Below are 12,091 nucleotides of genomic sequence, written 5' to 3' on the forward strand. Positions count from 1 at the left end.
CCCAGTGGCTGAGTCAGTTAAGCATCCAAATATTGGTTTTCACTCAGGTCATGATCTCACAGTTTGTGAGTTCAAGCCCCACATCAGGCTCCATGCTGACAGTGTGGAGCCTGCTTGAGAGTCTCTCTCTCTGCCCGTCCCCCACTCATTCTGTCTCTCTCTCAAAAATAAATAAATAAAAATTTTTTTTAAATTTTTTTCACTACTGGTTTTTATGATGCCTGCCATGGCGTGTCAAATACTTCAACATATACAATATGATACTATTCATGTGCCAGTTAGTTGAGCTTCATTCTGAAGCAGTCAGCTGCCCTAAAGGAGAATGAACAGTCTAGAAATGGTGAGGTAGGGAGATACGTAAAGGGCTTCAGCTAATCCAATCCCCAGCAATACCTCTGTCATTGTAATTGACATAGTGAATATCAGAAACAAATTTCTCCTAATGGAAAAAGGGGCTTTTTTATTTTTGGTAGTATATAAATATTGGAAATAGTCTTCTTGATGAAATTAAAGTTATTTAAGATATACCAATTAATTATAAACAGTTTAAAGCAAGATATAAGAACCTAGCACTAGTTTATGGTCTCCAACCTTCAGAATATACCCTGAGGCTTGATATTTATTTTAACAGGCTGGTTGACTGATGGAAATAATAAGAATGTTGCCTCTGGAATGCTGTTATAGCCACCTTAAGTGAATAGTCCTTCTACTGTGTTGGCACTTAGAAGAATACAGGCCTACCATTTTATCATGTTACCTTATTAATGAATGTTAACATAATAAATATCCATTATATGTGGCAAAACTTAGAATCTTGTTTTGATTATAACCTGGTAGCAATGTTTTAGAGAAACCGTACTGGCTACCATGACCTATCCAAAAAAGGTTAAGAACTGAACATAACCAAATCAATTTAGGTCAACTAAACACAGATAATGGGAGAAAATGGACATTTTCTTTGGTCCTCAAATGAGTGTGTAATTTATAAAGCAGGTATAAATCCCTGAAAGCAAAACACTAATATGATTTCCCTCCCTCACTAAGAGATGCATGACCCACTAAATAGATTGGTCTTCTCTTTACTGAAACACCTGGTGAAAAGAATTGTCTTATCATGTGATTTTTTTCTCAAGGTCAGAACCTAGACATCCTGAAACATCACATGGAGTTCCAATGAGGAAACAGTTGATAAATTTGAATTCAAAATTGTGTTCAAATGGACTCTTGTAGATCTGTGACAATTTATACCCTACTAGTGGCATCTTCATGCTTCATTCAGTAATAAATACCAAGAAAGGGAATGCACAAGAGTCCTAGAAGTATAGTTAGTTGGACTTTTGGTCATTATTTTATCCCCTGTACTGTGAGGCAAAACAAGGGTCATAATATTCCTAAGAAATTTCTTTGAACTAACTAGTATCTGATAGGCAAAATAATGGTTTCCCAAAGATGTCCACGACTTAATCCCAGGAATCTGTGACTGTGTTAGGCTACATGGCAAATGGGAATTAAAGCTGTTAATTCAATGCCATTCCATTGGGAAAATTATCCTGGACTATCTGGGTGGATCCCATATAATCTCGAGTCCTTATAAGTAGAAGAGGGAGACAAAAGAGGAAAACCAGAGATATGGGCATGTAAGAAGGACTCAGTCTGATATTGCTGGCTTTGAAGATAGGGGAAGAGGTGATGAGTCAGGGAACACACACTGCCTCCAGAAGCTGGAAAAGATATGAAAACGGCTTCTCCCCTAGAGCCTGAAGAAGGAAAGCAGACTCATCATGAATTTAGCCCTGTGAAACTCACTTCAGAATTGTGACCTCAAGAACTATAATAAAGTTATTTTGGTCTAAGTCACCAAGTTTGTAGTAATTTGCTACAGCTCCTGTGTTTTAGTTTATTAGAACTAAAGAAAAAAAATAAGGTGAAAATAAATAAGTAAATATGCCCACCCACCCCTGAGAACCAGATACCACACTCTCTACACTGTTATGTACTATGAGGAGCTGATCACCATGACTGTATCATGAAGGTACCTTCTGGCTTCTGGGATATCAGACAGTGAGTGGATAATTTCTACCTGCTCTTTCTACTTCAGCACCATGATCCTTACAGTGTCTGTATTCCACAAAGACAATAGTTCCTAAGGGCAGCACTCATCCACAGTGAAATGTCAATCAATGAATAATATGATTAGAAGTCAAAGAAAACATTTGAATGAGAAACTGGAAAAATCCTTAGACACAGGGCTATTTGTTTTCTATCTAAAAGCAGAACATTCAGAAGCAGTAGCCATGTATATAAATGGCCTAACTATATGCAGAATCAAGTAGCAAAAATGAATGAATAATGGAAGTAGCAGAAAGCATGGGTCCCAGCCATTTCTGCTCTACCAGTGTTTGCACTGTGCAGGAATATGAATAATACTAAAGACAATTCTATGATAAAAGGACCTTTTATTTGTACAACCCCTTGCTGGTTCTGGAAAGAAACTACAAATTTGTTCATATGGTCACATGTGTCCTGTAATTCACAAAAGTAAGATATCTTAACTACAGCCAGTTAAGACCATTGTCTTATTTTAACTGTAGCCCATTATACAGTGCCAGAACCCAATCAAGGGCTCCCCAGAGCAGGAATAGCCTGGTAAGTGTGTCGAGCATAAGTGGGGTAGAAGGGCATCTATATATGGGGCGCCTGGGTGGCTCAGTCAACTTAGCATCCAACTCCTGATTTCGGCTCAGGTCATGATCTCACAGTTTGAGAGATCTAGCCCCATGTTAGCACAAAGTCTGCTTGGGATCTCCCCCTGCCCTTCCCCCACTCACTCACTCTCTCTGAAAAATAAGCATTTAAAAAAAATTTTTTTTTAAAAAGGGGCATCTAAGTAAGAAGTGTCTAGGCAGAAAATCAGAGCCTGAGCAAGGTGAAGGGAAGTCAACACAGGAAGACTGCCAATTATGAGGTGCCAGAGCCCCAGCAGGGTGAGGAGGGTGACACAGAAGGCAGGAGGCAGCAAGAGCAATGCGAGACTGCTTAGCAAGTAATTCATTATATTAAGGATAATGGGAGCCAGTTTTCTACTGTCAGAGACGCAGGTAAGAATGCCAGAGCATCTTCGCTCATCAGATGCCACAGATTACGTATTCCCTAAATGGCTATAGCAAGATTTCTGGGCTCACATGCTTGCCAGAACCTTGCTACTCCCACCAAAAAGTAAAATATTTCCCCTTTCATGACTCTAGGCAGCACTTTGTGACTGAAATGTTCTGGAAGTACTGCCGTTTGACTTTCAAGGATAGATAACAAAAAGCAAAATGATTTGTCCCCAGCTTTCTATATTTCTTGGGACACCAGCACTTGAAATCCAGTCACCATGTTGTAAGGATCCTAAGCTACAGAAGGCTCTATAGGTTGTCTGGTTGGCAACTATAGCTAAGGTCTCAATGTACAGAGAGCGTCAAGGTCCAGGCATGTGACTGCGTAAGCATTCAGATGACTTCAGGCACCAGGGTGAGCCATTCCCTCTGATGCTGAGTGGAGCAAGATGGGTCATCCCCACTGAGTCCTGTCCAAATTGCAGACTTATAAGCAAAACAAATGTCATTGTTATTTCAAGCCATTAAGTTGTGGATCCAGGCACACACAGTACCTATAACATCACTCCATACTAGAAACAACCTAAATATCTGTCAGCAGGAAAACAAATAAACAAATGGCGGCATACTGATGCAATGGAATAATACACAACAATAAAAGGAAATAAATAACTGCTGCATACAATAATATGAGCAAACTCTCAAAATATTCTGCTGAGCAAAGTAATTCAGACACATAAGAATGTACCTTATGATTCCACTTACAGAAAGTTCTAGAACATGTAAAAATAGTCTGTGGTTACATATACTAAATAATAGTGACGTTTACTTTTGGTGGGAGGAGTGGAGAGGGTCTTAGGATTAACTGAGAAACAGCACAGGGAACCTTTTGGGATGTTGGAAATGTTCTCTGTCTTGATGATATATTGATTATACTAGTTTACACATTTCTTAGCATTAACATAAGCATATATATAATATGCATGTTTCACTGTATATAAACTATTTCCTAATTTAAAAATATTTACATATTACTAGTGACAATTTATAAGGCAGAAACAACTTTATATAAACTATAAATAGTAAAAACTATAAATATTAAACTATAAATAGCAAGAACAAATTTCACCTAATCATGTTACAGCCTGAGATACCTTTTTCTTCTCTATATACAAAATTTTGTCATATAAAAATGTGGTCAAAGTGTATACAGTTAAAAAATGTAGATTGAAAAATTCTTATAGAAGTATAAATAGGCAGTTAACTTAAATGTGTTATGTTTCTAGATCTGGTGAGTAACAGAATCTACTTCTGCTTCTGTTAAAAATGTCTTTTGTCAACATCGTCCTAGATTTGACTATTTAATAGCTTATGGGAACTATTTTCCATCTCAAAGAAGGGTGATGTTCTAGAAATCTCAGATTCAGGTCATGAAATAACAAGCAACTGAAGATCAAACTTTACATACAGACAAGGTTTACTTTCAGACTTCACTGTTGTTCTCCAAGCAGAATACTTATATTCCATTCCTTTTTCTTTTCTACAGTCATGTTTTAGAGACCAAGAGACTTGGCACAGGAAATGGTTTTGTGGGATAGAAATGTCTTAGAGTTTGCATCAAATATGAGAAATCACACCCTGAAAAAGTGAAAAGGTGCAGATGGAAGTGAAAGAAGGGAGGAAGGAATGGAAGGCGAGACACAGACTGAGAGAGAGGAGGAGGAGGGAGGAAAGAAGGGAAGGAGAGAAGGGAGGGAGGGAGGAAATTTTACCTAGTAACAATAACTGAAGCTTATTTCAGTAACAAGTCTGATCATTAAGGTGATATGAAATTCTGAACTCCTGACTTCTAGCATCACAAGATCCTCTATCAAATGAAAAAAAAAAATTAAGCCTTTCTTGAAAATGCTACAACTTTATATAAATTTGAGACAATCCCCAGCTGTCTTTTTAGCCTTAAGGGAGAGCAATAGTTAATACTAAATCTTTTCTCTTGTTTCTGTCATTTAAAAAATTAGCTTAACACACCCACTAGTAAAACTCCACATGCTGCAGAAATAAAAATAGTGAGGGATTATGCCTTCTTTATTGCCAACACAATGCCAGGGCAGATTCTATTTAAAAGCAACTAATGTGATCATGAGAATTATTATAAAAGAAAACCCTACTGCTTTAAAAGATTTCTCTTCTTTTAATTATTCTCTAGCTGTTCTACTAAGGTTAGTTAAACTTCACTACATAAATGTTCACAAAGGAACTAATAGAAAAGGGAACCCAGATTGTTGTGTATTTTAGTAAACCTATTAGAGAATTTATGGAGAGAAGAAATCAAGTTAACTACTATAGGAAAGGAAAAAGAAAACAAAGTGTATTTGAGCCAACTTCTGCACAGTTTTACAGGTGCCCCACAAATGTGATGTCATTTTGATTGGGGCAACCTCTTTTCCACAAAGACAAATGAAAGAGCTCCTTTTCAAATAACCCTTACACCTCACACAGGTGGTCACATCTAAAATAAACCTACAGACTGTGCCTCAGAAACAGTTTTCTAAAGAAACATTCTTTTAGGGCTCCCCAAAGGGCAAAAAAAAGTGATGCCGAATGCCGAATAGAGCTGACTGCTCTATTGAGGAAAAATGAATAACGTGGTTTTTCTGCTCTGATCAGAGTGAAAGGCATGTTCCTCGATTAGTAGTTTTATAATCTACAAAACATGAAGAAACCTTTTCTTGCCTTTTTCAAAACGAATTTCCAATGGGTCTTGAGTGCAAAAATTGGCTCATGTCCAGACGGTGGACAATGGATTGTGGCTTTTTTTGGGTGAGTGACCTCAGACTTCTGATTGTTTCCTTTGACAGTACAGATTCAGTAATGTCCTTTTGGTTGCCCTTTGATTTTGCCTTTAGGGACACCATGTTCTATTAACCATGAGAGTCTAAAGGACTCTCGGTGGGTCTTTTATGGGTCTCCTGTAGCTGCCTCTCTAACTGCGTGACTCATTACAATATGAGCCCACAAAAATATATATACTATCACCCTGCTTCTGCTGTTTTGCGGTCCTGTCGTAGCAAATCATCTTCAGCAGGGCACTTAACCTACTTTGGTGCGTTACAACTTTCATGGCTGTGTTGGGCTTTCCCTGCACCTCCAGTGTAAGAGGTGAGCTTTGTTTCATAGGCTACCATGGCATCCTCTGGCTTTCACACTTAGCTTTTAATGGCCAGTTAAATGTTTAGAGCTTCTTGTCTTTTTCCCAAGTATCACTTGAAGTTAACAATGGCCATCCAATTCCACTGTATTTAGTTACTACTTTTCCATAGTTCTCAAATGCTGGAAATAGCACACAGACTAATACATTTCTTTCCAACGGTATGCCATTCCAATTCACCTCCAGGGAGTTTTAGCAATTGCACTTCTTGCTACCTTATGTCAAGGACTATCTTTGCTTCACCTACCGTCAGGTATGGAATCTCCAGGACTAACTGAGGAGGGGTGAGACTGCTCCTAAATCCCATCCCCGAACTTGCTTTTCTTGGGTCATTCTGGTACCATGTGTTGTAGTCTGGATTTCCCAGGAACCAAGTCTCAGACAGTAATGAGTATGTAGGAGATTTGCCAGGAAGTGCTTTTGTATTCAACACCTGTGGAAGAGAAGGGAAGGGAAGGAACCAGGACTGGCCAGAGAGAAGAGTCAAAATGTGATGTGGTCTCAATGCAATGCCTAAGCTGGCCGTGTAAGGAGTTTCAAAGACGGACTGACCCTTCAGAGTATCCCCTGTTGGCTTATCATTTGTTGGTCATTTGCTTCCAGCTGCTCTGGGAAGAGGGTGTGAACTTGGCTGAGGAGGTTCCAATGTCCTCTGGGGACTAAGAGCTGAGAGTTACCCGTGGGTGACATTCTCAGCAGCTGAAGTGATAAACCGTTTAATTCTGAAGAGGACTATAGGTGGCACATCTTAATCTTCCTCCCAGTGATTCAAAACTTCCACCATTATGTAGTGGCCCTATAACTCTAGTAATGCTTTTTCCTTAAATTTAAATCTCTTTTACCTACTATAAAAATACCAACTTTCTTTTGGTTCATATTTGATTGGTCTATCATCTCTATTGCATTACTTAAAATATTCCTGGTCCTTATATTTTAGATGTGATCATGTAAACAGCATATGTTTGGATTTTTTTTAATCCAGTCTTAATGATACACACTTTTTACTAGAGAGCTCTGTGATTATTATTGTTGTTGTTATCGTTGTTGATATATCCAAAGTTATTTCTACCAATTTAGTTGTTTTCTGTTCCACTGTCGTGGTGTTTCTACATTTATTTTTCTCTCATTTCTTGGCTTTCTGCCTTGCTTTCCTGCCTTTTGTTTTAAATGACATTTTCTTTCTATTGTTTAGAAAATATATATCATATTTATATTTATTTAGTTGACCATGCAAATTTTAATACACATACTTAATACAATCTAAATGCAGTGAAATACTTTTCCTTTCTCCCCAAATAAAACAAGGAATTTAGTATGTTTTAAACCTACTCCCTCCTCCTAGTTTACATGATTTATTTTCTTTAGTATTTTATCTCTCTTGTTTTTTGTAGGAGTGCTGATAATACTGACTCTATCTCTGGCACTCTACTTTATTCATTTTCTCTCTATGACCTCTCTTGGATCTATCTCTTCTGGGCCCCTTGGAGATTAATACACTTACCTTAGAAATAGCTTCTAAGGCTGGGATGTGAGATACTTGTTTTGGCCTCCCATGAATCTGTTAAAGATAATCTCATCTTGCCCCTTCCTGATGTATAGGTGGTACCACAAGACCTAATTAAAGGTTAGCTGCCAATGAGCTGCATGGAACCCTGTGACCTCACTACAGTGCTCTCCTACACATCCCCTCACTCAGTAAAATCTGGAACGAGGTCCAGACTTTAAAAAGAATAATTGTGAGGGGCGCCTGGGTGGCTTAGTCGGTTAAGCGTCCGACTTTCGCTTAGGTCATGATCTCGCGGTTCGTGGGTTCGAGCCCCGCGTCGGGCTCTGTGCTGACTGCCAGCTAAGAGCCTGGAGCCTGTTTCAGTCTGTGATTCCCTCTCTCTCTGACCCTCCCCTGCTCACGCTATCTCTCTCTTTCTCTCCTAGAAATAAATAAAAAACATTTAAAAAAAAAAAAAAAAAAAAGAATAATTGTGTAGCTGTATCATCATTGCCTGATTCTCCCTATCAGCAAGTTACCCCAAATAAACCTTCATGGAAACTTCATGGAGTGACCTGCTTAATTTTATGGTCTCAAATCACCTTCTCATTTCAAGGGACATTAGACCATCCCTCTCTCCAGCTTCTATCATTTTTTAATTACACAAATTAAATCTTAAAATCATTGTTTTATATACTCAATGTAGGTCATTTGTCTTTTATATCTTTTGAGATCTTTGTCTAAGATATTACTCAGCTTTACTAAATAATGTCTAGATGAATATGACATTTTATATTTCTTGAATTAGGAGGCTCACATCTTTCATCAATTTTTAAGAAATTATCAGGTGTATCTCTTTGCATATTTTCTCTTAATAGTTTTCTCTGTTTTCCTTTTGGAGGGCCACTTAGGTATATGGCATATCATCTCCTTCTATCCTCCATGTCATTTATTCTCCCTACATTTGTACATGTTGGAAATTCTCCATAATATTTTTAAGGATGATATTATCTTATCTCTAAAGAGATAAGAACCAAGAAATAGCCATCAGATTCAGCAACTAGGAGATGACCTTGGAGGAAAGAGGGGAACAGGAGAACGGAAGCTTTATTGCAAAGGAATCAACAGAAGGAAAGTGAACCAATGAGTACAGACTTTTCTTTTTAAAGGCATTTGGTAGAGGAGGAAGCAAGATGGCAGAGAAGTTGGGAGCTCCATATATTTTACTCACCCACATCTCTCAAACAGAGAAGGCCTGAATCCATAGGAACCCTTACAGAATCCAGGACTTTGGGAGGAAAAGGAGACAGAGGCCGCTGAAAAAACAACCTTATAGCATGAGTGTGAACTGAGGAAGATAAAAACGGGCTGGGACCTGGAGACACGGAGGGAGGGAGGGAGCCGTGGTGAGTCAAGGGGAAAAGAAAGAGCGGCTGAAACTGCTCAAGGAAGTGTCCCTGTACCTTGAGAAGAGAAAAACCTCGGCTTGGGATACAGAGTGATCCGGTTTCCAGCTGTGCAGCTGACCTTGAGCTGGATGCCCTGGTCCCAGGTGACGCCAGGAGAGGAAACTGCTCCTCAGCTCGCCAGCTCCACCCAGAGGGGTAGCAGTATGCCTGGAGCTGCTTCGCTGCTCTTCTAGCTCCACTCCATCCCCAGTGGGGAGGCCAAGAGTTTTCCCTTTTTTCCTTTCTTTTTTTTTCTTTTTCTTTTTCCCTTTTGGTTTGCATCTTTGTTGGATTTGTCTGTGTGTTTGTGTGCCTTTGTTCCCTGTGTGTTTGTCTTTGTCTGTCTGTTTTCTTTTCCAGGGCTACCTCAAGAAACAAGCCAAAGTACAAATGGTGGAGAGTCCCAAATACCACTACGAGTAGGGAAATAAAAAAAAACAAAGTCTCAACAAGAAGACCAAGAGACACCATTCAAAGAACACTTCCTGAACAGACAGGCCCTGGACAGTCAAGGAGCCTTCTTTAATACAGCAGTACCCGCAGATGCAGAGTGCATAATAAGTTTTTAAAACTAATAAGAGACAGAAAACTAGCCAAAATGATGAAACTGAAGAACTCTCCTCTAAAGAAATTCTAGGAACAAATGACAGCTAAGGAACTACTCAAAACAGATATAAGCAACATAACAGAACAAGAATTTAGAACAATAGTCATAAAATTAATCCCTGGGTTTGAAAAAGGCATGGAAGACATCAGACAAACTATGGCTACAAAGACTATGGAGCTTAAAGACAGTTGTGATGACTTAAAATATGTGATGAGATGCATAATAAAATGGAGGTGTCCAATGCACGGACTGAAGAGGCAAAGAGGAGAATAGGTGAATTAGAAGATACAATTATAGAAAAAGAGGAAGCCGAGAAAAAGGGAGATAAACTGATCCAGGAACACAAAAGGAGAGTCTGAGAACAGAGTGATACAATCAAATGGAACAATATCCATATCATAGGAATTCCAGAAAAGGAAGATAAAGGGAAAGGCACCGAAGGAGTCCTTGAACAAATTATAGTTGAGAACTTTCCCAATCTGGGAAAGGAAACAGACACTGAAATCCAAGAGGTACAGAGAACAATCCTCAGACATAACTTGAATCGATTTTTTGCATGACATATCATAGTGAAACTGGAAAAATATAAGGACAAAGAGAGAATTCTGAAAGTAGCTAGGAATAAAAGGGCCCTAACATACAATGGGAAACCTATCACAGTGGTGACAGACCTATCTACTGAAACTTGGCAGGCCAGAAAGGAATGGCAGGAAATCTACAATGTGATGAACAGAAAAAAATATGCAGCCAAGAATCCTCTATCCAGAAAGCCTGTCCTTCAGAATAGAAGGAGAAATAAAAGTCTTCCCTAATAAATAAAAATTGAAAAAATTTGTCACCACTAAAATAGCCCTACACGAAATTCTGAGGGGGACTCTATGAGGGAAATGTTACAAGGAACACAAGGTACCAGAGACACCACCACAAGCATGAATCCTACAAAGAAAATAATGACTCTAAACCCATAATTTTCAATAATAACACTGAATGTAAATGGACTAAATGCTCCAATCAAAAGACACAGCATAGCAGAATGTATTAAAAAAAACAAAATCCATCTGTTTACTGTCTACAAGAAACTCATTCTAAACCTGAGGACATCTTCAGATTGAAAGTAAGGAGATGGAGAAATATATATCATGCTACTGGAAGTGAAAAGAAAGCTGGAGTAGCTATACTTATATCAGACAAACTGGACTTTAAAGTAAAGGCAGTAACAAGGGATGAAGAAGGGCATTATATAATAGTTACAGGGTCTATCTGCCAGGAAGAGCTAACAATTATAAATGTCTATGCACCATTGCTTCTCAGCATTTCAGCTAAGATCAAGTGTAGTACCTGTTCTTATCAGTTTAATATAAATGTCTATGCACCGAACACAGGAGCATCCAAATACATAAAACAATTAATCACAAACAGAAACAATCTTATGGATAAGGATGTGCTAATAGCAGGAGACTTTAATACTCCACTACAGCAATGGACAGATAAACAAGACAGAAAATCACCAAAGAAACAATGGACTTGAATGACACATTGGACCACATGGATTTGACAGATATATTTCGAACTCTACATCCTGAGGCAATGGAATTCACTTTCTTCTCAAGTGCGCAAGGCACATTCTCCAAGACAGATCACATACTGGGACATAAAGCAGCCCTCAATAAATATAAAAGAACTGAGATCATACCATGCACACTTTTAGATCACAATGCTATGAAACTTGGAATCAATGACAGGAAGAAGTCTGGAAAACTTCCAAAAACATGGAGGTTAAAGAACACCATACTAGGGGCGCCTGGGTGGCTTAGTCAGTTAAGCGTCCGACTTTCGCTTAAGTCATGATCTCGCGGTTCGTGGGTTCGAGCCCCGCATCGGGCTCTGTGCTGACTGCCAGCTCAGAGCATGAAGCCTGTTTCAGTCTGTGACTCCCTCTCTCTTGACCCTCCCCTGCTTACACTGTCTCTCTCTCTCTCTCCAAGAAAAAAAAAAAACATTTAAAAAAAAAAAAAAAAAAAGAACACCATACTAAAGAATGAACGGGCCAATCAGGCAATTACAGAAGAAATTTAAAAATATATGGAAACAATGAAAATGAAAATATAACAGTTCAAACTCTATGGTATCTGGCAAAGGCAGTCCTAAGAGTAAAGTACATTGCACTCCAGGCCTATTTCAAGAAATTAGAAGAAACGCAAGTACAAAATCTAACAGTGCACCTAAAGGAACTAGAAGGAGAGA

General features: G+C 38.7%; 1 pseudogene; it reads left to right on the forward strand.

The window, feature by feature from the left end:
- Positions 1–11,146: 11,146 nt before the first annotated feature.
- On the forward strand, positions 11,147–11,277 carry LOC120237668 (annotated as a pseudogene).
- The last annotated feature ends 814 nt before the right edge of the window (positions 11,278–12,091 follow it).

The sequence above is a fragment of the Hyaena hyaena genome, unplaced genomic scaffold (assembly GCF_003009895.1).
Source record: "Hyaena hyaena isolate Hyena2069 unplaced genomic scaffold, ASM300989v1 scaffold_188, whole genome shotgun sequence".
NCBI classification, from domain to species: Eukaryota; Metazoa; Chordata; class Mammalia; order Carnivora; family Hyaenidae; genus Hyaena; species Hyaena hyaena.